Source organism: Crotalus tigris, unplaced genomic scaffold (assembly GCF_016545835.1).
Source record: "Crotalus tigris isolate CLP2741 ecotype Arizona unplaced genomic scaffold, ASM1654583v1 scf7180000017659.2616968, whole genome shotgun sequence".
NCBI lineage: Eukaryota > Metazoa > Chordata > Lepidosauria > Squamata > Viperidae > Crotalus > Crotalus tigris.
In genome coordinates this window covers 503,524-530,768 of record NW_024096546.1, presented here as the reverse complement: position 1 = coordinate 530,768, position 27,245 = coordinate 503,524, and positions in this window count along the sequence as shown.

Sequence of the window (27,245 nt, the reverse complement as noted above, 5' to 3'; positions counted from 1 at the left end):
GGTTGTTCCTGGTGATATTCACATACAGTATGTGTGCTTGTAGAAACACCAGAAGCTTCCATTGCAATCACAACATCTTAGAGAAAGATGTTATTTTAAGAACTCAAAAAGAAATATTTAATCTATGCTTTTGTCTATTTTTAAGCATCTCCTTCGAAGTATTTGCATAGTTACATTAGTAATTACTTGAATTTTATTTGTTAGTTAGTTTTAGTGATTTAATGTCAGCTCTGGTTAGCTTACATTATACTCGGATGGGAGATGATGAGCAAATACTGGGACTACATAGGGTAAGCTGGGAAACTGAAATATAATCAAGGTCAGCAATAGCAAAATACTCCATAATCACAAGGAGTCAAACCAGACTTGCTGAATACTTTTGGAAAAACAGAGACTTCAAAGAATCATTCCAATTCTATAAATAAATAAATAAATAAATAAATAAATAAATAAATAAATAAATAGTAAAAAAGTAAAATAAACAAACAAATAAATAAATAAATAAATAACACCCATCTGCCATTACTTTTGATTTTGCAGCATTACCACAACATGAATAGCACGAGGGCACTGTAGCACTGAAAACTGATATAAAGAAAAAATGATTCTGTATCCTCTTCCTACTTCTGTTGGTTTTTAAAGAGTGAGATTCACAAATTATTCTAATATTTTCTGCCCTCAGAGAACCTTTCACAGAACTGGAACTGTAGTTGCAAAGATAAGGGTTATGAAAAATGGCTTCAATAATATATTGAAAACCTCTGAAAAATTATAAGAGTTCTGGTTGCCTTAAAATGTGGTTGTAGAAAAGTACACAATTGTTAGCCAATACAACTTTTTATTGATTGGTGCTATGGATAAGTTTATAGCTCATCAACCCATTTTACTACACAAGGGTAAAATATTGTTGAGGCCAGTGGAAGTTGAAAGGGGTGAAAATATTCAGTTTTTATACATTTGATTGGACAAAAGATGCAGTAGGAAAATTCAGTATTTCCTTCAGGTGGAGATTCTGAAATGAAGCTGCAGGCAGAGACATTGTTAGCTAGCCACATTGATGCCACTAGGACACTGCAATTAAAGCATTCCAAGGGATATATAGGTAGGTAAGAGAGAGATGATATATAGAGAGCAGAGATCATAGAGACAGAGATTATAGAGATGTGTGTGTGTGTGTGTGTGTGTGTGTGTGTGTGTGTGTGTGAGAGAGAGAGAGAGAGAGATGATAGATAAAATCTTTCCAGTTTATTAACTATAGGTTTAATCAGTGCTTTTTTTCTAAAAAAAAAAAAAAAAAAAAAGGTGCCGGAACTCACACACGTCATACAACCCACTTTGCCTACCCTACAAGTTTCCATCCAAAAAAGGTGACCCAACTCCGTTCTGGGTGTTCTATGAGAAAAAAAGCCCTGGGTTTAATTATATATTAAAACACTCCTGCAACTCTTAATATCTCTTTCTCCCTCTGATATTTACATGCAAAATTCAAAAATACGGTAAATCTCTGGCTTAAAGTAACACAGAACTGAAATAGAGGGAGGAGGGAAAAGAGGAGCAATAATTACATTCTGCAGTTATTACCATACCATTAATTCCCAAAGGTTTTTTTGCCACATTGGAAGGATGGATTCATGCATGCATAGGTCAGTCAATAGGTAGGTAGCTTGATTTAGATTGATCACTGTATTGCACTATATCATTTCGTATATCATTTTCTGGAAGCTCCTGAGACACTCTCTGTGCCATCTCACTGATGTGAAGGCTCCCTTTGACATAGGCTACTATAGTATCTACTATAGACTGCTAACTAATAAGTACTGCTAATTAGGATGCTCCAAGAAAACACTTTCATGTGGATAAATTAGATCACTATTGGAATATTTTCTGATCTACTATCTAAAAATAGCTTAAGCAAGAATATGTTCTGATTGATTATATGCCATTAAGTCAGTGTTAACTCCACAAAGATAGATCCTATTCACTATGGTTTGTCCCCCAAATGATCCTTTGGGTCTTCCAACAGTGTACCTAGTACTACTGAAATTGCCCTCCTTTCCTTCCACTTTCTCAAAGATGTGTGTCTTCACATAATATGTCCAAAATATGATAGTCTGAGCCTAATTATGTATGTCTCAAATCAGAGGTTTGGATTGATGGATTTGGGGTGGGGCTGTCCATGATACTTTTATAAATCTTCTCCTACTAAAGTTCAATATTCAGTATCAGTTCAGTATCAATATCCTTTTTATTCCACTTCTTCAAAGTAAACACATGGCATCTGAATATCTTACCTAGCTTTTCATGGCAAGTGCTAGTCTTTGGCATATTTCTGAAAACTTGGTACCTTTGTTGTTGATAATAAATCCTAAATGTAAAAGTTATTCAGCACATTATTATCTTTATTGTTAATTTTAAACTATATATCAGTTTAAAATTAACAATAAAGACAATATATATTGTTTTTCATTGATCTTTTTAAAATTTAATCTTATTCCCATTTTCTACTGTGATCCTTGCTTTTTATTACTAGAGTTTCCAGTTAATTTGATTTTCAGCTAACAAAGTAGTCAACAAAATAGCACAGGTTATTTATGTTTGTTTTCTCTGCTCATCTTCTTCCAATCCAGCTTTCCTTAATACGTATTCAGTATATATAGGTTGACTAAATAAGGAGCAGCATACAGTTTTGTCTCATTCACTACTTTGCCAACCTGGACCCAATCTGTTTCACCACATCCTGTTCATTCTCTGGCTTCCTGACCTGCATATAGGTTTGTCATAAGGAGAATGAATTGTTTTGGGATTCCTATTTTTCTAAATGCACCCCACTGATTGATGTGATTGACACAATCAAAGTCTTTTCTATAATCAATGAACCATTCAATGACTGCTTCTAGTTTTACCAAGTTTCCAGCATGCATCAGAATTGTTTCCCAGTCTATTTGAAATCCAGCTTAAACATCTCCCTTTCTATGCATCTCTTGTAATAAATGAGCTTAAGCATTATTTTTCTGGCAGGTGAAATTAAGGATATTGAATAATAGTTTTCACAATTTGTTAAGTCTCCTTTGTAATACTGTATGTAGACTTTCCTGCTCCAATCTGTTGTTGGGCATTGTGTTATTCTCCTAATTTGTATAGTTTGATTAGAACCTTTACTGATTCTGCTTCTTGTCATATTTCTGTAGTTGTTCCAACATATCCTATAATCTTCTGTTTTGGAAGCAACTAAGTGCTGATTTTATTTCATCTTCTAGTAGTAGGGGTTCTTATAAATGGGAAATATTTTCTAAGGTGGCTTTGATGTTAACGTCTTAAGTATATTCCTTTAATCTTTATTTGAATCAGTCATTATCTGTCCATCGGCATCCTTTAGTACAATAATTCAGGATTAGAATGTCCTTCTGAGTTCAGATATCTTTTAGAAAAATCCCTTGCCTTTTGTTTTTACTGTATGCTTCTATTTCCAGCATTTTTACAGATGTTGTAAAAACATCTTTGTCTCTTCTGACAGCCCCCTGAAAATCTTTTAAGTTATTTTCTGAGATCTTTGTCATTTTTGATTTTGGCTTCTCTTCTCATTAATTTCCGCTGTTTGCTTTGATATTCAGTTTGCCTTCTTCTGTTCTCATATGAACCAGTCTTTTTCACAATCATACCTGTTTGATTTTATTGCACACTTCTTCGGATACCCTGTCAATTACAGTCAGAATTTCAAAGAATTTCTTATGTTCTCTTTGAAATTGGGGGGCATATACTCAAGATTATATCATGGAAACTGGTTGGATTTGTCTTGCTTTATCTAACATGGAACTTTCATATAAACAGTTTGTGATCCATTCTACAGGTAGCAACAGGACCACAGCTTTGCTGATGACCTTCATAATTCCTCTTGGGACTATATATTCTTAGTGTACATTGTTTTCAAGCTGCAAATGTTCAAGGGATAGGGAATAAGCATATTAATTTCAAAAGGATGCACGTTTATGTTTCATGACTATAGTAAAAAACTTTAGTTATGTTGATTTAGAATAATTAGGTTCAATTTAGGAAGGGTCTAAAATGGGCATTCCAGAACACTTGATTTATTTAATAAAATAAATGGTACAGATAGATCTTGACCTATAACCACTCATTTAGTGACCATCTGAAGTTACAAGAGCATTGAAAAAAGTGACAATCAGTCTTTAAACTTACAACTGTCACAGCATCCTCAAAATTTGCAACTGGCATGTATTGATGATGGCTGAAGCATCCCAGATTCATATGATTATCATTTGCCACCTTTCCAGCCAGGTCCCAACAAGCAAAGTCAATGTGGGAAGCTGGATTTGCTTAATGACCCCATGAGTTGCTTAACAAGTACAGTGATTTGTTTAACAACCATGGTAAAAAGGTTGTAAAATCACACACAAGTCACTTAACAACCTCTTCCCTTTGAAATGGAAATTCTGGTCCCAACTGTGGTCATAAGTCGAGGACTATGTGTACAACAAGCAACAAGTTATTATCAGAATAACTTATGGAAACACAGACCGATTCAAGATTGGGGAGATTTTGTGGCAGGGCTGCATTTCATCAGCACTCCTATTCAGTTTTAAATTCAGAGGGAGTTTTAAGGAACTTTAAGTTACATAAATAAGAAGTTAAAATAAAAATTGGCAGTAGAAACATTAAAAATCTTAGATATGCAGACAATGCCACTTTACTGGCAGAAATGAAGAGGCTATAAAACTACTTACCCCAAAATCAAGACAGTGAAAAAAATGGATTGCATCTACCATATATTCTGGCGTATAAGACGACTCGGTGTATAAGACGACCCCCGAGTTCGGAGGCTGTTTCAATGCTCTCAAAAGTCATCTTATATGCCGGAATATACGGTAAATAGCAAAAAAAAAAAAAGACTAAAGTGATACAAAAATTGAATACAGTAATATTAAGATAAAATCTGACAACAAAGAAAATGAATCATTCTAGAATTTTATTTTCCAAAACTGACCAATAAGAAACATTGAACCTAAAATTAAATGCATAATATTACTCAGGTGCACCATGATGACTAGCACAAAAAAAGAATGTGTCTTAATACCAAGTGCAAAATAATAAATGCAACTGTTTTTTCTATAACCAAATGAAAATCGGGCAATAAAAAGCATATAAAAGAAAACCAGATTTGTTTGAAATATGAGTTTGGGATCACTACTCCACATATCTTTAACAGCCAAAATAATGAACATTGGAGATTTCAGACTGCATCAAGAAAGAAATATCTCTAAAAGCTAAGACTACCAAGCTAAGGCTATCTTATTCTGGTCATGTCATGCAATCAAATTATTTAGAAAAATCAGTTATGAAAAAAATAGTTGGAGCGAAGTCTGCAAAGAATGAAAGACATGAAGTAAAGGATTAGATTAAACTTGGAGGCAATAAATGAAGTTTTAAAACATCAGAAATTATGGAGAGAATGAATAAATAAAGTCTCTGAAAGTTTGATGTGACCTAAGTGGTGGAGGGAGAGAGAAAGGAGGAAAGGGAACGAGAGAGTGAAGGTGAGGGAGGGAGAGACTCAATAATACATATTCATGAAGGCCTGAGAAGTCATTTCAGATACATTAAAATCACAAATCCTGAAAAGGTTTTCAAATTTCTGAAACATGCAGTGTGTATTTTTATTACTGCAAATATATATGTATTTTTATTTATATATGTATATATACTGTGTGTGTATGTATGCATGAATATATATATATATATATATATATATATATATATATATATATATATATATATATATATATACACATATACAAAGTTAGATACAAAAGCTGCGAGTGGCACAATGAGCTGTGGAACGATTCATGTCTTGGCATCACAAGACAAAATAGAAAGACCTGCACATGGATTAGAGAACAAACAAAATTATACAATATCATGAAGAGAGTAAAAGAATTGAAATGAAAATGGGATGTTCTATAGTAAGATGAACTGATGCAGGTGGACCAAGAGTCCAAGATAGTCATAGAATGGATCCCACTTGATAAAAAACATCCACAAAAGAGATCTAAAATGAGATAGAACGATGACATCAGTAAGTATTGTGGGCCCAATTGGCAAAAGAAAGCTCAGGACCATATAGATTGGAAACATGCAGAAGAGGCCTTCACCCTACAGTAGATATATAATGGCTAAAATGAAGATGATGATGATGATGGTGATGATGATGATGATGGTGATGATGATGATGTGTGTGTGTCTATGTAGGTATATGTATAATGTTTGTATATAACAATAATTAATAACATCAATAGATGATAGGAAATATTTGTTTCCTGAGGCCAATAGAAACATGCGTCATTTGCAGATGAGATTTCAGGAGAGGACATCGACCCCATTTTTATATAATCCTTAGCTAAGAATGACTACATAGAAAACATCAAGTAGACAAGAAGTACTCATTAAAGATCTGTGACTATGCACCAGAATGACACAGGAGACTATCATAATTTTGACTGCATCATAATTACATACAACAGATTTTGACCATTCTGTTTCTGCTATATTTTCTCCCAAACATATACAGTACTTATCACACGTAAATACTAGTGCCTTGAGCAAAGGTAAATTTCTACAACTGGACATTCAGAGTGGATAGGCTTGTTCACATATGTCCTCTCATCAAAGTGATTTCATTTTGTTTTTGGTTGGACAGTGTAGAAGAGAGCTGAATTCCTTCTTTCACCCCAGGATTGATTTTGATTTTATGTACTGCAAAACATAGCTCTTACACAGTAGAAAATCATCCCATGCCTCCCTCCTTCCATGCCTAGCTTGTATTGCTTTATTGAAAAGTATCCTGTTTGTTTTTTTCTTATTCTCCACTTTTTTTCTTGTCTTCATTAAATGCCAATTGTCCTTGATGTGTCACAGCTTGCCTTGATAATATTTCAGCTGCCCATGTTCCCGTCACTTGCAGGTTGCTGGAAATTGATGGAGAAGTCTCTCATGATCACCAAACATCCTTCTTACTATCAAATGAAAACTAGAGTAATATGTGATACGTGTGGTTTTAGATTTGTGACACAAAGCTCTTAGAGAAGGTTATTAATGAAGCTGCCAGGAAAAGCAATATGTGAGCAAAATTGCTTTAGTTTAACTTAAATTGAAATAAAAATAAAAATATACATATCTTAAGATTATTTTAAGAACTGGAAGGTGGGAACAGTCACAAATAGCTAGATATATGATAGCTAGATAGCTAGATAGATTATATAGATTATATACATATAATCAGTTTCTGTAAGAAAAAAATATCAATAATGTTTTAAAAATAAGAACAGATTAGAACTGGCAGAAATCTTGTTTGTTGGCATTTATAGCCACAACTGCAGTAATTGAAGGAAAGCTGCAGTGAAATAGAGATGTTGGTTTTAGTTTCAAATACATTAACCCTTTTAACCATTGTCTATCCACTGCAGGATGAAAGTTTCCTCTGCATGTTTCCAACCATTACAATCCTGAGCTTTCTTTTGCCAATTAGGCCCACAATACTTGCTGATGTATATATGTTTCTACAGCCTCCCATCTTAATCAAATGAGTCAAGGTAGCTTACAAATACCCATCGGTAAATTTGTTATCATAAATTATTATTCAAGAGTGTTTTTGTTTTTTAATGAGGTAGATTATGTAGGGGATAAGAGAGAACAAGCTGTTTATTTCACACTTGCCCATGTTTTCTTATTTATTTCATTTATATATTTATTTATAAAACTTATATAGTTGCCTACTGCTCACAGAGACTCTAGGCAGATTACAAAAAATAAAAACAACAGTATAAGATAAAAATAAAATAAATAAAATAAAATGATAATAATAATAACCCCACCCATCCACCCCAGTGACAACACAGAGTTAAACTATTTGATAGGCTTGATCACACTCTGGATTCCCCAGGCCTGCTGGCAAAACCATATCTTCAGGGCCTGCCAAAGTGGGGGCCAGTCTAATTTCTGCAGGGATGATGTTCCATTTCTTACTGTTTTATTAGCAATTATACAATTATACAGACCTCACATTTAAATGATTTCTATGAAGTGCACATAATGTAATAGAATTAGTACTGATAGCCATATTCTATTGTTCTGTTTACACATCACAAATTATTGACCATTATTAATTTGAATAATTGAGGGTTGGTAGATTGGACTAGATCTGATTTGAATCATAAGTCCGATCTGGATTTCTGAATGATTGACTTATTGGATCAATTCAGCTTAATGTTGGAAAGCTGATTCTATTTGAGAAAAAAAAGTCTACGCATGGGAGAGCCGAATATATGAACTATGAGGTTATTATATCAGGACTAGAATGAATGGTGAAGAATTGTTGAGTAAGCAATTACCTTTTTAATGTATTTAAAGACTGTTTCTTTTCATCCCCTCCCTCTTTTCAGCTGTGCCAAGAATGACAGATTAGTAGCTTATGCTTCTATATTAGCTTGACATATAGTCTGCATGAAATGTCATAGGTATTAATTGTACCTTACTAAAATAAGGTAATTCTGTAACATGAAGTTTGCCATGTGAAATTGAGGCCTTTATTATTTTGCTTTGCCAAGCCTACTTTTAAAGTGGGATGAGGAGTAAAAAAAAGCCATTATATATTAAAAACAAGTCTTCAAACTGCTCAGAAAAATAAACTAGTAAAGACATATTATCAGTGTTGCACAACTGAACTATTCATTTTTATTACTAGGTTGAACGATGTTTTAGGTTGTGAACTAGCAAATGCCCTAGCTGCTTTCATCTTCAATATCTTCTTACTGTTCATGCTCTTTCCCACCCCTACTCCCCTCACTTTTCACTGCAAATGTAAAGCAATAATCAACCTGAAGTTTGATGGTCACAAGAAATGATTTGATAGAAATATTTCCACCTTGCCTAAATCATATACTGTCAGTTCAAGGCACTTCCATATAGTCTTAGATCAATTGGTTTCAGTGCTGGTTCAAAGTCTCATGTTTTCTTTGCAAAGATGCAAGTCTGTGACTAATAACAGATTGTTATCAATCTGTTCTTACATCTATATTTTAGATCCTGAATTCAAGGAAATGCCATATCCATTCCAACATCCTGCTCATTAAAATTTATTTGCTGCTTTCTGTCATTCTAATCCCCTTAGCAATACGCCACCATCACTACAGCTTTGATTTAATATTTCAAATCAAATTGCATTTTTCATGATCCAAAGTAGATAGAGCTTGGTGCTACGGGGCCCAGAATGGTTCAGGAGATACACCACTGAACCAATAACATTTTTCACTCTCTGTATTAATTAACTGAAGCAGTAATTAGCTCATGGCATTCAATGCATGTTATCAACATTTCAAAATTTATAAAAAATTTACAAAAGTAAAGATAAGTTACTTTCAAACTGGGAAGCAGAAATTATGATGTTTTGAAAGTATCCTTGGCCAGAAAGGTATAAATGGTATCTGAAACCATTTGAATTTTTTTCCAAACTTGTTTTTAACATATGATGTATGTTGCAATTTATATTAAATGAGAGTATGGAAATTGGCTTTGATATCCAATTTGGAAAATTGAGTCAATTTGATATGATATTTCAAGTCAAAGTACTGATTAGGATTTATTCAATTTTCTAAGTTCAAAGAAAGCCATTTTGCTATACACAAAATTCCCTTTATATACTATTCAAAGGAGACAAAAAAAGAATAAGAAAGAAACAAAAACTCGGAACACATCCTCTCGAACAACCAACACCTGGATAAGCAGGGATTAACACTAGATGAACAATTGAGCAGAAAACAATACCTTAATCAAGGAGAAGCCCTATCAAAGCTGGAAGGGAAGGTTCTGTATATGAACAGGAAGCAAACCCCACACTTACAAGCACTGATGATGTTATGTAGTTCAGTAATGAAATGTATATAAGCAAAGTTCAGAGACCATCAAGGGTCCATAGTTCAATCCTAAACTACATGTAGTATGTACCCTTTTACTGGAAACACAAAACTCTTCTAAATATTTGCATTCAATTTATTTTATCTGATTCCACAATTTGTTTATGAAAATTAATGTTTAGACCTCTTCAATAATTACCAACTTTTAATATAAAAGAATGAAAAATTATTAAAGTAAGCGAGTGTTTCATAATAACAGCATTTAATTTAATAATAATAATAATAATAATAATAATAATAATAATAATAATAATAATAACAACCCCCAGTGAGGCACTACCTTGACGTGGTTGTGGGGCTTGTGTACTCTGAGGAAGATGAGAGCTATGCCAGAGGTTCAACCATACTGGACAGGTCTCATCAGAGGAGTCAGACAAAGAGTGTCTCTCCCATAAAAAATATGGTGAGACATAAATTGCAGAATGCCATACTGGCTCGGACATCGCCCGGGTTAACAAGGTCCGCGCTAGATATTGGAGTTCCTGGATATCTGGTGAAAAATGGGTTACAGGACTCAGGACTGTTGGCTGAGCAACCAGGGCCAGCAGCTGCAGAACTACTGGAAGAAAAGGTGTTTACCCGTCGCAGATACACAGTGATTGAAAACAAAGAAATAATGATCTGTTACTACAGATCAAGTCCAACAAGAAGAGGATATCTAAAACGAATGCACCAGTTCTGGAAAGAACAACATCCAGAATCAGAAATAACAGAACAGAGACTAGCAGATCAACGCCGATTTATAACACGAAATAAAATATTCACAGAAACAGAATTGGACGAACTGCAAAGGTTTACCCAGGGCAAAGAAATCAAAGCCTTACCAGAAGTAATTCAGAATGTAGAGGCAAACCAGGGGGAGTTGGCAGTGAAGGAATCCAGCAGAGATATACAACTGTTCTCATTTGGAAACCAGGCACCTCTTCCTCAGGAAGAACAAAACCCTCTAACTAAAGAAATAAAAGAATTGAAACAAAGAATAACTGAGCATCTAGAACAGCACAAAAACAACAGAATAAGGCTACCTGCATTGAAGCTTGTTCCAAAGAAACAGCTAGCACAAGCATTAAAAGATGCAAATATTGCAATATCAAGTATAAGCACCAATTCACTGCAAGAAACAAACCAACTAATGTACAGCACAGCTGCAGTTATAACAGAATACCTGGGATGCAAAATCAACAAAGAAGAAAAACAAACAAACAGTGCACCAGAAAAATGGAAGGTTAGACTAGAAAATAAGATCAGCAAGTTAAGATCACATGCAAGCAAGCTAGAACAGATGAAAGAAAAGAAGCTGAAGAACAAGAAGACCAAAGAATACCTAATCAAGAAATACCACTTAGAAACAAGGAAGATCAAGGAAGCACTGGAAATAATAAAGCAACAAATAACAGCTATAGCCAGGAAAATCAGTAGATATGAAGCTCGAATTGCAAACTATAGGCAGAACCTCCAATTTCAATCCAATCAGAAACATTTCTACCAATCCATCAATGGAGAAACTGCAAGGAATCAGTCAGTACCTGACAAGGAAGAAACAGTGCAGTTCTGGAAGCAGATATGGGATAACCCAAAGAAATACAACAAGGATGCGGCTTGGTTAAAAGAGGTGGATGCAAATAAAACAGAAGTTGAAATGAAAGAACTAGTAATAACAACAAAAATGGTAGAAAAAAGAGCAAGGAAAATCAAAAATTGGTCAGCACCAGGTGAAGATGAACTGCATGGGTTTTGGTTGAAACATCTGTTATACACCCACTCATTGCCAACCAGTTCAACAATATACTACAAGGAGGAGAAATTGAAAAGTGGCTAACAACTGGGAAAACCTACCTAATAATGAAAAATCCAGCAAAAGAGGCAACACCAGGTAACTACAGACCAATTACCTGCTTACCAACAACTTTCAAATTACTAACTGGTGTGGTAGTTGATGCAGTACAACAGCATCTAGTTGAAAACAATCTCTTTCCACCTGAGCAGAAAGGAAACCGCCCCAATAGCAGAGGAACAAAAGATCAACTCCTAATAGACAAAATGATCTTGGAAAACTGCAAGAGAAGGAAGACCAACCTGAATGTGGCATGGATTGACTACAAAAAGGCATTTGACTCTCTGCCACATGATTGGATAATAAAGTGCCTAGAAATAACAGGAGTCAGTAGAAACATCAGAAAATTTGTGCAAAGATCGATGGCACAATGGAAGACACAGTTGCAGATCAATGGTGAGAGGCTGGGAGAGGTTAATATCAAGAGAGGAATATTTCAAGGAGATTCATTATCACCATTACTATTTGTTATTGCACTGTTTCCTCTGTCAACAATACTGAATAACTCAGGACATGGCTATCAAACATCAAAAACATCTGCCAGACTATCCCACCTCCTTTATATGGATGATCTGAAGCTGTATGGAAAAACATCATCTGAAATAGAATCGCTGCTCAACACTGTCCGTATATATAGCCAAGATATTGTAATGGAGTTTGGCTTGGACAAATGTGCCACACTTACTATCAAACAAGGAAAAATAGTGAAAACTGAAGGAATCAAGATGCCCCACGAAAATAACATTAAGAGTCTGGACGAGGAAGAATACTACAAATACTTGGGTATCCTTCAAGCTGACAACATCAAGCACACTGAAGTCAAGAAAAAGATTAGAGGTGAATACATCAAGAGAGTGAAGAAGATCTTAAAATCCAAACTCAATGGAGGAAATACCATAAAGGCAATCAACACCTGGGCAATCCCAGTCATTAGGTACACAGCTGGAATAGTGGACTGGACTCAAGCAGAACTAAAAGCAATGGATAGGCAGACCAGAAAAATAATGACAATGAATCATGCCCTTCATCCACGCAGTGACATTGATAGACTTTATCTACCAAGGCAAATAGGTGGGCGTGGAATGCTACAAGTACATCAGATGGTTGAAGAAGAAAAAATGGCTTTGGAAGAATATCTGAAGAACAATGATGAAGATGCACTGAAATTAGTATATCAGGAAGGCTTACTAACTACTGGAGAGACCAAACTGGCCTACAAGAAAGACCAAATGAAGAACAGAATAGAGGCATGGGAAGACAAAGCACTACATGGCCAATACATGAAAAAAATAGCTGGAAAAGCAGATAATAATAAAACCTGGCAATGGCTAAGAGCAGGAAAATTGAAGAAAGAGACCGAGGGACTAATTCTGGCTGCACAAGACCAAGCCTTAAGGACAAATGCATACAAAGTCAAAATTGAGAAGACAGCAACAGACAGTAAGTGCCGCCTATGCAAAGAAGCTGAAGAAACAGTGGACCACTTGGTAAGCTGTTGCAAGAAGATTGCACAGACTGATTACAAGCAGCGGCATGACAAAGTAGCAACAATGGTGCATTGGAAGATCTGCAAAAAATATCATTTGCCTGTAAGCAAAAACTGGTGGGATCATAAAATAGAGAAAGTCATAGAAAATGATAAAATTAAACTGCTCTGGGACTTCAGAATTCAAACAGACAAGCACCTGCAACATAACACCCCAGACTTAACAATTGTCGATAAGAAAGACAAAAAAGTCTGTATAGTGGACGTGGCAGTGCCTGGAGACAGCAGAATAGACGAGAAAGAACTGGAGAAGATAACAAAATACATACAAATAAAAATAGAAAGACTGTGGCAAAGGCAAGCAAGGGTAGTACCAATAATAATAGGCTCCTTGGGTGCAATCCCAAAACAACTGGAGCACCACTTGAACACAATTGGCGTTGACAAATTCGCTATTAGTCAATTGCAAAAGGAGGCCTTACTAGGAACTGCTTCCATTCTGCGACGATATCTGTAATACCATCAAACATCCACATTTGCCTATCCCAGATCCTGGGTAAGGACTCGATAGGTAGACAAAATGCCAAATCCAGTCTGAACATCTGGCTGACTGTGCGATGATCGATAATAATAATAATAATAATAATAATAATAATAATAATAATAATAATAATAATAATAATAATAATAATAAAGTTGGAAGGGACCTTGGAGGTCATCTAGTCCAACCTCCTCTCCAGGCAGGAAACCCTATACCATTTTGGACAAATGGCTGTCCAATTTCTTCTTAAAAACTTCCAGTGTTGGAGCATTCACTGCTTCTGGAGGCAGGTTGTTCCACTGGTTAATTGTTCTAACTAAGGAAGTTTGTCCTTAGTTCTAGGTTGCTTCTCTCTGTGGTTAGTTTCCATCTGTTGTTTCTTGTCCTGCCTTCAGGCGCTTTGGAAAATAGCTTGACTCCCTCTTCTTTGTGACAGCCCCTGAGATATTGGAACATTGCTATCATGTCCCCCCTCGTCCTTCTCTTCGTTAAACTAGACATACCCAATTCTGGAGTGTTGGCTATTCCTGCCAGCTTGGTGTCGTCTGCAAATTTGATGAGCTCCCCATCTATCCCCTCGTCCAGATCGTTGATGAAGATGTTGAAGAGCACTGGACCCAGAACAGAACCTTGGGCCACCCCACTACACACTTCTCTCCATGTAGATGCAGTTCCATTGAGGACCACATGCTGAGTATGGCCAGTCAGCCAGCTATGGATCCATCTGGTGGTGATGCTGTTTAACCCACATTTTTCTATCTTATCAAGTAGTAGGTTGTGATCTACTTTATCAAATGCCTTACTGAAGTCCAAGTCAATTATATCCACAGCATTCCTGGGGCACCCCACCACACACTTCCCTCCATGTAGATGCGGTTCCATTCTCATCCATGGAATCCTTCCCAAACCCTCTCTAAGTTTATTGAAGTCCAAGACTCTAGTTCAGGGGTGTCAAACTCAATTTCATTGAGGGCTGCATCAGCATTGCGGTTGCCTTTGGGGGGGCCGGGTGGGGGTGGCCAGGGTGGGTGCGGCCCACTGGGTGGATGTGGATGGAGTGGGTGTGGCCTATTGGATGGGCATGGCCATCTCTATATCGTTCATGACAAGGCAGGCAGTTGGGCACTCTCCTCACAGTGCCGAGAGGTTGAGCCAGGCGGTGCGAAGCTTGTCAGCTTTGCACCTTGCTGCCTGCTGAAACTGGGCAAACTGGGGGCTAGGCAGCATTGCACTTCTCATCAGATTTGCACCACCTGGCTCAGCTCTTGGTGCTGTGAGGATAGCGCCCCACTGCCTGCCGAAACGGGGCAGGCTGGGGACTGGGCAGCCTCACGCTTCTTTTTGGATTTGTACTGCCTAGCTCAGCCTCTCGGCGCTGTGAGGAGAGCGCCCTGCTGCCTGCCGAAACCCCTCCCCCAGAGCCCATCAAGCTGGATAGGTGAGGGCCATTTCCAGGTGATGGTGCATTTCTTCATTCCTCACAAAGGGTGACACCTCCCCAGCATGCACCCAGGGGGTGGGGCCGATGCAGCAGGGGCTGGTTCCTCACTGTTTCCAGATGGCCTTGTGGAGCTAAGACTGAATGCATTTCAGCATAGATGGCCACCACAAAATTGTACATTGGCTCCCGGCCGATCTGGGCCAGGGCCAAGGCAGTGGGAGCCGTTCCCTCACTGTTTCCAGGATGGCTTCGCGGGCCACATGAAACCACTTCAGGGGCTGCATCCGGCCCCCGGGCCTTGTGTTTGACATGTCTGCTCTAGTTTGACTGTGTTCTATTGCTTGTACTTCCATAATGTTGAATTCCAATATTGCATGATCACTTCCTCCCAAGGTTCCTATGGCTTCAACACCTTCTATCATTTCATCTGTTAGTGAGAATTAGGTCCAAAATGGCTAATCCCCTAGTTCCCTTCTCTACTTTTTGGGAGACAAAGTTGTCTGCTAGGTTTGTCAGGAATCTGTTTGATCTTGGTGCAGAGTTTGTATCCCAGTTGATGTCAGGGTAGTCCCCCATTACTATTGTGATGTGCTTCCTACATACTTTAGTTAGCTGACTAGCAAAAAGTTCATCTATTTCCTGTGTTTGGTTGGGTGCCCTATAGTATACACCTATGGCAATGTGATTTCTCCCCCTTTTATATTGACCCATATGCATTCAGGACAGTTTTCATCATTGTTGTGCTCTATTTCTGTAGAGATGTAGTTATTTCTTATATAGAGAGCAATTCCACCTCCTCTTTTATTTAGTCTGTTTCTTTTAAATAATTTAAATCCCTCTAGCTGTATGTTTCCTTTGTGGGTTTCATCCCACCATGTTTCCGTAAAGGCAACAATATCATATCTGCCCTCATTAACCTGAATTTCTGGTTCACCCTGTTTACTGTTCATACTCTGTGCATTTGTGTATAGACATTTGAGTCCTTTATGACCGACTTTGTGTTTATTTCCTACATAACCAGTGTGGTGCCTGAGTTCCCCTAATGTCTTACCACCTATTTCGTTAGTGCACTTTGTGTGGCACTCACTATTAAGAGATTGATTTTGCTTGACAGCAAGGTTGATATTCTTGTCCACACACACATCTATGTTACATGCACTGATAGCCCTATAATTTTTAGATTGCCAGGGACAGGAATGTTATGTATCAGTTAGCTCACTGTCCCCACTGTTTAATTTAAATATTCCTCCAGAAAATCTATGAATGTATAGCCAAGTAACTCAGTCCCTTTCTTTGATGGAAGCAAACCATCCCTTTTCTACATTTTTTCATTGGACCAGCTGCTGATATCGTGACTAATATATCCAAAGCCTTCCCCTTTACTCCACTCCTTTAGCCACATATTGAATTGTGCTATATGCTGGCCTTTTCCATTTTGGTCCTTATACACTGGTAAGACCTCTGAAAAAATAAGCTTATAGCCTATTCTGTAAGATCCTGTCCGAGGCTCTGGAAGTCATTCTGCACAGTGAGTACATCTTTTTGGGACAGATCGTTAGTGCCAAGATGTACAATAGCCTCCACATCACAGTCCTTGCTGGCATTCTTGATTATTTTACAAATACGCTTCTTGTCCCTACTGGCAGTAGCACCTGGAAGACACTTGTGTCCTTTCGAAACCTCTGTTTCCTTTCCTAAATTTACATCCTTTATAACTGAATCACCAACCAGAAGGTGGCTTCTCTTTTGGGGTGCCTTTCTGTTCTTGCATGACTGATGTGTAATACCTGATTCGCACTTCATCTCAGACCAAGATACCCTGTTTATTTGAGTTGTCATCACAAATACCTTTACCTGTCTCCTTAATGTCCCTATTAAGGTCAGCAAGGGCACTGTATCTGTTGTGCAGGGACACAGCAAAAGCTTTGTGTTTATGGTTCACAGCTCTCACCCTGCCAGATCCCACAGTTTTCCAAACTGCCCTTCTCCTGCAGGATCTTTGTGGTAGAGGGGGCTGATAGCTTGGAGGCTCAGTGGAGTAGAAGGGCTGAACTGGACATCTAATTTCTGCCTGAAGAGCAGAGATTACAGACCCTAGATAAATAATCTGTCCTTGTAGACTAGTGATTTGTTTACAGATAGGACAGTTTCCAAGATTGAAAAGGGTACTGCGAAAGACAGCTGCAAAACAAGTGTTGCACTGAACTATACCTGACATTCTTAGATAAAAGGAATCACAGACGCACTTGCCCTGAATGTACTGCTGCTGTTTGATTTTTGGTTAAATGTTTAAATGCAATAGATCCAATCAGCAAAGTCCCAGCTACTTTTGGAGCTGAACCCCTGCCCCACTCACAGTTATGCAAGCACTGGGAAGTTTAAATGCAATAGATCTAATCAGCAAGGCCTCAGCTACTTTTGGAGCTGAACCCCCACCCCACTCACAGTTATAGCAAGCACTGAAGTTTAAATGCAATAGATCCAATCAGCAAGGCTTCAGCTACTTTTTTAAAAAATACTTGAAATAAAATTAACTTTAGCTTTTTTTTCCTGGAGCTGTTTCTTCCAATCTAATTTTGTGTGATTTCTGTGTTATGTGCTCCTGGCTACTTGCCTTCATGACCAGAGGCAAACTCACCTGACCAATAACCAGCCAAGAGACAGTGAAGCCTTTTGTTTTGTTTATTGCAATATGTGGGGAGAAAAGCTTTCAAAGTTTGGTTCTCTCCAAAGTTTCAACCCAAAATATTCTCTTCTTTATACAACCCTGTCCTGGCTGCCACATCCCTCCTCTTTCCCCATTGGCTGAGGTACTATGAGATTACACTCTTTCTGACTGCCTCCCACCTATTTCCTTCTACATACTAAATCATACATCACATGTACATTAATAATATAAAATATTAGACATATTTGATTGTTTGTTTTGAGTTCTGGGCCCCTTAGAACAATAGGTTTTTTCCTGTTTTTCAGTTTAGTTAAGTTTTCCTGGCTAGCCATTTCCTCTTAGAGATGTTTTTATAGCTTGTCTTCTTCCTTTCCCACTCTAAGACCCAGCTAATTTTTGCCTATGTATTTATTTTACATCCTCCCTTTATGCTATCCTTTCTTGTTTCCCATACATTATAGTTTTTAGTAAGCTTGTGTATCCAGAAAATAAGTTTCCACTGCAGCAAATTCAATTTTAATTTTTTCTTTCAATATTAAATTTTGAAGACCATTCACTTATTCCTATCACCTGCATTCTATTTATACAAGTTTTCTCATATAAATAGCAAACAAATACAAGTTTTTTCTCTCTCTCCTTCCCTTCCCCCACCCCATTGTGCAACCTGATTTAAATCCAGCTGTACTTCTTGGTTCTAAAACTGAATTATTTCATCTACTGCAGTTGGATGAATTACAGCTCTTGGCAAGGAGTTTGGTTTGACGGAGGGAAAAAGACAAAGCTTCCAAATGCCTTGTGTTCAAATCACTCTGCTAAATTCCCTGGGTAATGCTCTTCCAATGACAAAGCTACTCTCCTTTAAAGATCTTTTATCAAATGATATAGCAGTACATTTTCAATAATCTCCATAGCAGAATGAAGAGACCCTGTTAGTGTTGTTCTCGGGGGGGGGGGGATCATAAAATTCACTGGTTAGCTACATTTAGGGATTAATCCTGGCTTTGAGCTCTCATGAATTTTAGCAACAGTGAGAGAAATGTAATTCAGTCTTTTCAGCTGATATGTATTCCTGTCAGTGGCTTTAAGAAAAGGAAAAAACTGAAGAATGAAATTTTGGATTAATAACCCAGAATACAAGGAATAATATACAAACATTTCTCTCCTCTCACTCAAAATAATTCTAGGTGGTTTTTCATTTTACTCCTTGTCCTGTTCTGCAGATCTTTTATACTTTAAAAAAGAAAGCACATGAGAGTGTCTCTGTGATGAGGGGTGCATGTTTTTGACAGAAATAAGTCTTACATGCAATGCATTCACTCTTTTATAGCTTAAAGGCCTATCATAAAACCATTTGGAAGGGATTCCAAAATTGTCTAGTCCAATCTCCTGCTCATTTCAGCAAACTTCTTATGGCAGCATATCTATTGGTATGTCTCTAATAAATTGAAGCAGATGATTTATGCAGTAAAACATATCTTATTAGCTATTATGGTGGTAGTGAACCTCAACTTATCGATGTAATAATATTTTTCCAAAATTTCATTCAGATTCATATCAGAATCATGATTAATATTTCTGGTTTTCAGGAGATAACGGGTGAATGTAATGAGTGTCACTTCTCACCAAGGACCGTCCTTGTAACCACTTTTTCTATTTCCCATTAACTTGCTTCTCTCTCTTGACACACTTCATATCAACTTCCCAGAAGGAGAGGGAAAATGGTGCAGTGGTTATTGTTATTTTTCCTCAAACTCTCATTGCCTGCTCACTTGCAGAAAATTAAACATTTATATGAAAATAATAATAATACAAAGTAATAGAGCAAATGTGGAATTTGTACTGATTCCCCTTTTGATCCTGAACTAAACAATGCACTCCTCACATGTCTGCTTGAACACATGAGACCTCCAAATAATATGGCTCAAATCGACATTCTCTAGATATGTGTGATTTATATTTCCATAATGGTAAGTCAGCTTGGCCATCTGCTTTCATAAGAGCTGAAATCCAATGCTTCAAGACACTTGGTTGAAAAAAGCTCAGACATGATGCCAGTCTGCAGTTTCCAGGACTGTTCTATGAGTATTCAAAGGACTACAAGTAAACTCTCTTCAGATCTTGACAACCAATGTGGCAAGTTCTAAACTGAGGCAGTAGGCTGTCTGCTCAAGAAGGATATTGGTGGCAGCTCCATCACTATTCTGCTACCATGAATTGGTTGCCATTTTTAGTTTCAGCCATATCCTTAATGTAACATGTCCTTTGGTCTCTGTAACTCTCCCCTTATGATTTTTGGATGGTCCAGGGGTCTTGATGTCACACAGTGATGTATCTTTTATTATTTCTTTTTATGATTGATATCTTTTCCAAATGTTCCATACTGTAGAATCACACTGAGAACTGGGTAGAAGCTAACATTTTTTTACAAATACACTGTGATACGTTTCATAAAAAATGTGCACTTTGCTAATTAAAAAATGCCAATTCTGGCCTCTCATTAGGAATAGCTATTCAGTTGCTTCAAGATGCTTATTCTGGATAGTCTGCACAGACAGCAAACCATTATTTATTATTGTTGGTTTTTTTATTGCTAGGAGAGAAGGAAAGACTTGTAAATGTTGCAGGATCATTAAACACTTTAAAGAGCAACATTTTATCTGTACTTTACTCTTTCCTGCTTCTTAAAACCTACAACATCTCTAATTAGGAATCACTGAGCATTACAAATTCCGTTGTCTCAGGGAACACAACATAATGAGCCTAGAGCACAATTCAGTTTCTTTCCCCATATTTGCCAAGGAGATGGATGTGACCATTTGGAAGCTAGGAATTAGTTTGAAGGGAAATGGTATACATTGACACAGATACCGTATTTTCCGGCGTATAAGACGACTGGGCGTATAAGACGACCCCCAACTTTTCCAGTTAAAATATAGAGTTTGGGCTATACTCACCGTATAAGACTACCCCTCTTCCAACGCACACCAAATAAAAATTAAAAAACATCAGATTTGATTTCAATATGGTAATTTTAATTCAAATGCTTATGACATGCAGGTACTTAGCAGAAAAACTGTCATTTATAAACATAAGGCTGTCATCAAACATATAAACATAAAACAGTGCAAGTGGATTAAACTTTTCCTAATTCACTCTAAAGCTGAAAGGAAGGATAAGACAATAAAACCATGGGAGCTGCCATGCTGTTTGTTTTCTAAGCTGTCAACCAAACTGAACTGATGATGATAGGAGGAAGATAAAAAACAATAGAAAGAGCAAGTGCCGGGCAAGTCAGCAACGCCCATCATAACTGCAAGCTATTTTTACAGGTTTTGCTTGCGTGACAGTTTCCCTTTAAAAGCCTTCAAAATCATCCTGTTCATCATCTGATATCATAAAAATATCAATGACATCTTGTGGTACATTTGTAAGGCAGTCATCATATGGATCGAATTCCGTATCAGATGGTGTGGTCTCAGCTTCAGCTTCCTCTTCATCTTGCCACAAGTAGTCATCCTCCATACCATCTAATGAATTTGATATGCCACACTTCTTGAAAGACTTGATTACTGTTTCTGCATCAATATCATTCCAGGCTTTTATGACAAACTTGCACAAAACATCCAACTGTGGAGCACGCATGTTTCCTCCTTTTGTGAATGACTTTTCGCCGCTAACCATCCATTCATTCCACTGTTCTCGAATGCGATCTTTAAATGGCTTGTTTAGGCACACATCCAGTGGCTGTACCAACGATGTCAATCCTGCAGGAATAACTGCCGCATCTGTGTTTATTCTTGCAAGCCTCTGCTTGGTGCTGGGAGTTAAATGAGCCCTGAACATATCCCACACCAGTAGACTACGTTTTTGAAGAAGTCCACCTGGTCGCCTGCTCCATACATTATCAAGCCATAGCTTTACCCCTTCTTCATCCATCCAGCCTTTTTCATTCACATGTACAAAACAACCAACAGGGAACTTGAGTTTCGGCATTGTTTTTCTTTTAAAAATAATCATTGGTCTCAGTTTGGCACCATCAGCTGTGCATCCTAGTACCACTGTAAAACTGGACTTCTCATGTCCTGTTGTTTTAATTAAAATTGTTTTTTCACCTTTTTGATGGACAGTTTTATTTCCAACCATATCAAAATTCATTGGAGTTTCATCCATATTTCCAATACTACTTAACGCATAGCCATGTTTAATGCGCTGTTGTATTACGTATCGATGGAAACTAATTACTTTGCTATCAAGATCTGCAGGTAATTTGTGTGCCATTTTTGTCTTTTGCCTCAGTACCATATTATGCCTTTTCAAGAATCTAGTACACCAAGATACAGTGGCCTTAAATCTGTTGCTGTGATCTGGGTTAGATTTGGCCCACTGAAGTGCAGACAAACATATTTTATTTCGTGTCACTACATAACCATTTTGGCGATGCTCATTCACCATGTCTGCTACATGTTTTTCAAGTTCTGGCCAATGTGGGGTGCCTCTTCTTAATGCACACTTACCCCTTGCCATACTCTTTAACGCTTTTTCATTTGCTTTCCAGTCCCGAACCATCTTTTCTGTTACTCCATATTGTCTTGCAGCAGCGCAGTTATTATGTTCCATGGCAAAGTTTACAACTTTAAGTTTGAAACTGGCTTCATATTTCCTTCTTCTTGCTGGTGGAGCCATGATGGCATCTTGACTGTTGGACATTTGTATACAGTACTGTATGTACTGGTGCTCTACTGTATGAACTGGTACAGATACTGGTGCTGTACTGTACCGGTACGTACCCAGTATACAACAACCAGCCAATCATGGCAAGCGATATACCTTATCACTGGCAAGCGATGTACCTTACCGGTGATTGGCTTGTTGTTGTATACAAAGCCTGGTTGGATTGGGTGGGTCAGCTCTCCCTGCCTGCCCAGCCCTCCCTGTCCTCTTATATGCCCTAGGGAAAAAATGGACATGCTAATACACCCTTTCGCTGAAGAAGGGGAGAGGGAGGGAGGAAAGGGAGCGAAGTTTTCTGAGTTCTCATTGGCCACCTGTAAGCCCAAATGAGTACAGTATTCTCTCCTCCGCAGGCGCCCTTTTATGCCAGTGCTGAGCGTGTGTGTGCGTGTGTGTGGCATGCATGCGACTCCCCCGGGCTGCGCACCGGGATCTCCGGAGACTGGATCTCCTCCTCTTGGTCTTCCATCCCACATGCGCGCGCGTGCACACACACACATGCCTCCTTTCCCTCTTCCCTCTCCTTCCAATCCTTCCCAGCTCAGAAAGCAGCGAGGAGAAGCGTGCGCGCACACACACACACACACACCCTCCTTTCCCTCTTCCCTCTCCCTCCAATCCTTCCCCCCCACCCTGATTTCCAGCTCAGAAAGTGCAAAGCAGCGAGGAGAAGTGTGTGTATGTGTGTGCGTGCGCGTGGCCTCCTTTCCCTCTTCCCTCTCCCTCCAATCCTTCCCCCCCACCCTGATTTCCAGCTCAGAAAGTGCAAAGCAGCGAGGAGAAGTGTGTGTGTGTGTGCGCGTGCGCGCGTGGCCTCCTTTCCCTCTTCCCTCTCCCTCCAATCCTTCCCCCCCACCCTGATTTCCAGCTCAGAAAGTGCAAAGCAGCGAGGAGAAGTGTGTGTGTGTGTGTGTGTGTGCACGTGCACACCAGACTGCCAGAGACACTTAGGGACAGGGAGCACAATGAGAGACAGCAAGGGAAAGAGGAACTTGCCTTACTCTGTTTCCTGGAACGCCATGGAGAGAATGGCACGTCAAGCGGAGGGGGGGGGTGACGCCTCTGCTAATTGCTTTTATTCACCACAGGCCAGATGCTGGTTTGCCGGGCGGGGGGTGGGGGTGGGAACAGCAAGTGGGAGCCTATGTAAAGCACTGGGAGCAACTCACTCCCAGTGCTAACTTTGTTGCTGTATGGATTAAAGGCCATTCGCTTGTCATTCGTTCCTGTTTGTCGGCTCTTTTCTGGGCACCGAAGAGGACGCGCTGACAGATATTTCAGTAGTTGCTTGTTGTAATTTTTAACTTATTTAAACCTTGCTGATTTCTGTACAAAATGATTCACCTGCTGAAGCATGCATATCTGCATTGGCTATTCATGGCACATTAATGAAAATTAAGGAGTGAGATAAGGAAAAAGTAATTTTTGTGCAGTACTGTAAAAATGGCTATTGATTTCCAGTAAGCACGCACGCACGCACGCACGCCTCCTTTCTCCCTCCAATCCTTCCTTCCCAGCTCAATTTCCAGCTCGGAAAATGCAAAGCCTGTGTGTGTGTGTGTGCGTGGGCGTGGCCTCCTTTCCCTCTTCCTCCAATCCTTCCCAGCTCAGAAAGCAGCGAGGAGAAGCGCGCGCACACACACACACACACACCCTCCTTTCCCTCCTCCCTCTCCCTCCAATCCTTCCCTCCCACCCTGATCTCCAGCTCGGAAAGTGCGAAGCAGCGAGGAGACAGATTGAGACCCCCAGGCATTTATCAGCCTGTGACTTCAAGTTAGCAAAAAGCAGCTGCAAACCACACGCGTGGTAGAGGTGAGCCGCAGGGACGGATTGCTGAAACAAACAGCTTAGAGTTTAATTGCTCTTCCCACCGCCACTTTACCAATCAAGGACTCTTTTTGAGTGAGGGGGGGAGAGAAAACTTGACGAGTAATATACCAAACCACATGTGTAAAGGAATAAAATAGAATACCCGTATTTTCCGGCGTATAAGACGACTCGGCGTATAAGACGACCCCCAACTTTTAAGAAGGTTTTTGTGTCTTAGAAAGTCGTCTTATATGCCGGAAAATACGGTATTTTAATTATTCCTCACCTGTTTGCTATGGAGGTTTTAGGCACACTAAGAAGACAATCAGTTTCTTTGTGACTGATATTGAGAATCATCATTTATATCACCAGAGTGCTCAAAGTAAGTGGGGTACATGTAATTGTTTTTAAGATGGCCTGACCTGAGCTTGTGTCTTGAGGCTAAGATCAGGATAGCACTTCTGTTCAAGTTCTTTAGTTTGTGGTACTGAGATTTTCCTCTAATATTGTCAAAATAATATAATTATCTGATTCATCCGAATGCAGCCATTTAGCTCAATATAATGCAGACCTCTATGCCAATAATCTCCATTATTTCTCAATGTCATCTGAGGCAGGATGTCATCCATTCATCACCATGTCCTGGAGGTTTGAGCATCATTCTATGTTAATTTATTTTCTTCCAACTATTGTTTTACTCTGGAGCAAAAGAAGGATTTGATGAGAGAAAAAAAATATCAAATGCTTTTCTTTTAAAAGATTTTTAGCTTTAGACTTGCCTCTTTTTTCACATTGAGATGGAAGACAGAAAAACATAGACACCTAATTATTTACAAATGAAAAGTTAGCTTGCTAAAAGCCATTCTGTGCTGAAAATGAGCAGTGAGGAATAAACAGTTATTTATTTATTTAGTTATATATTATTTATTTATAAATAAACTTATTTATCAGCTATTACTTCATCCTAATTTGACAGACTGATGTTTAAAAAATGAACCAAGCATACAGAGGAAAATCACAGAACTCTCTGTTCGATGCAGTTTGTAACTTAATAATTACTAAAGTTAGATTCATTTAATTAGTTGTGTATATATGTGTGTGACAGAGAATATTTTCCTTTAGAAGACTTATTGGCATGAAAGTGAAGCAATCACATTGCTAAATTTTAAAAATTGCAGTTGTTAAAACAGCTGAACTAGATTTTATTTCTAAAGATACAATATATCTTTAAATGGTGCTTAGTCAATTGTAATTTAAGGCTAAACAATTGATTCAAGGAGCAGTTAAATAATTTTAATCTTTTATTATGTAACTTTTATTGTATTTAATAACAGCAACTGTCCATCAGTGAAAAATACAAGTGCACATTTTAAATTAATAAAATTATATTGCTTTCTTTCTACTAAGAAAATCAGTTGATCATTTGGAACGATACCAGCAAAACTAAATCTGGACAACAAAAATATGAATGAATAAATATGAATAGCTGATAAAAGATACAGAAATATGAACTTTTTGCTTCCATTTAATGGACATTCTGATTTTGTAGCCCAGATCTGATCATCCTAAACAATGTCCTAGGAAATGCAATAGCTGGATGTTTGCAATAAAACTTAATTGAACATGTTTCTTTAAGATTGTGCAAATCTACTGGCATATATTGTTGCTATATTTTGATTGTGTAATTGGTTATATTCATATAGTTTTCTTTCATACAAAATTCCAACATACCAAATAAAGGATTACAGATCAGTGGTAGTGAATATATGACACATGTGTCAAAGGTGACATGCCACAGTGTTTGGGAACACACCAGTGTTCACCAACACCTGACAAAAACTTTTTTCCAAAAGCATGTCCTGTTCTCGCATGATTTTGGGGACCAGCTGAGACCAGAATGAGCTTTGTTCTCATACTACATCTAGATTGAAGTTTTATCAGAAGGCCATGCTCTCATGCAGCCCCCAGAGTCTTTGAAAATCGTGTGAAAATGGACATGCTGTTTTGTGCATTTTCTTAATCTGCAGAGTCCACAGAAGAGCATTTTCCAAAGCTACTTCAAGAAAGGCCTTGTGCAACCCAGAGTTGCCTCAGCTAGGCTGCAAGGGCCTGTCAACAGAAAGATAATTTTACCTGAAGATAAATGGCATGCTAGAGATCCTGCTAAATACACAAACATTTGTAATACTGTGTTTGTACACTCATGATCATTAAATAAATGAATATGTAAAGAATTATTTCTCTTTTGTTTGGGGACAAGGTAACACTCCAGCAGATTTTAGTTAGGAATTTTTAAAAAAAATTTTTTAACATGCTTAGATCAAAAAGTTTGCCATATTTGCTATAGATCGTAGTTATAGTTCATAATTTATAGTTAATGCTTAGGGTCCAATACTGTAGACACGTAGTGCTTTCTTACTATAATTCTTACTATATTATTATTAATAATAATAATAATATAAAGTTGGAAGGGACCTTGGAGGTCATCTAGTCCAATCCCCTGCTCAGGCAGGAAACCCTATACCATTTCAGACAAATGGCTTCTTAAAAACTTCCAGTGTTGGAGCATTCACCACTTCTGGAGGCAGATTGTTCCACTGGTTAATTGTTCTAACTGTCAGGAAGTTTCTCCTTAGTTCTAGGCTGCTTCTCTCCTTGATTAGTTTCCATCCATTGCTTCTTGTCCTGCCTTCAGGCGCCTTGGAAAATAGCTTGACTCCCTCTTCTTTGTGGCAGCCCCTGAGATATT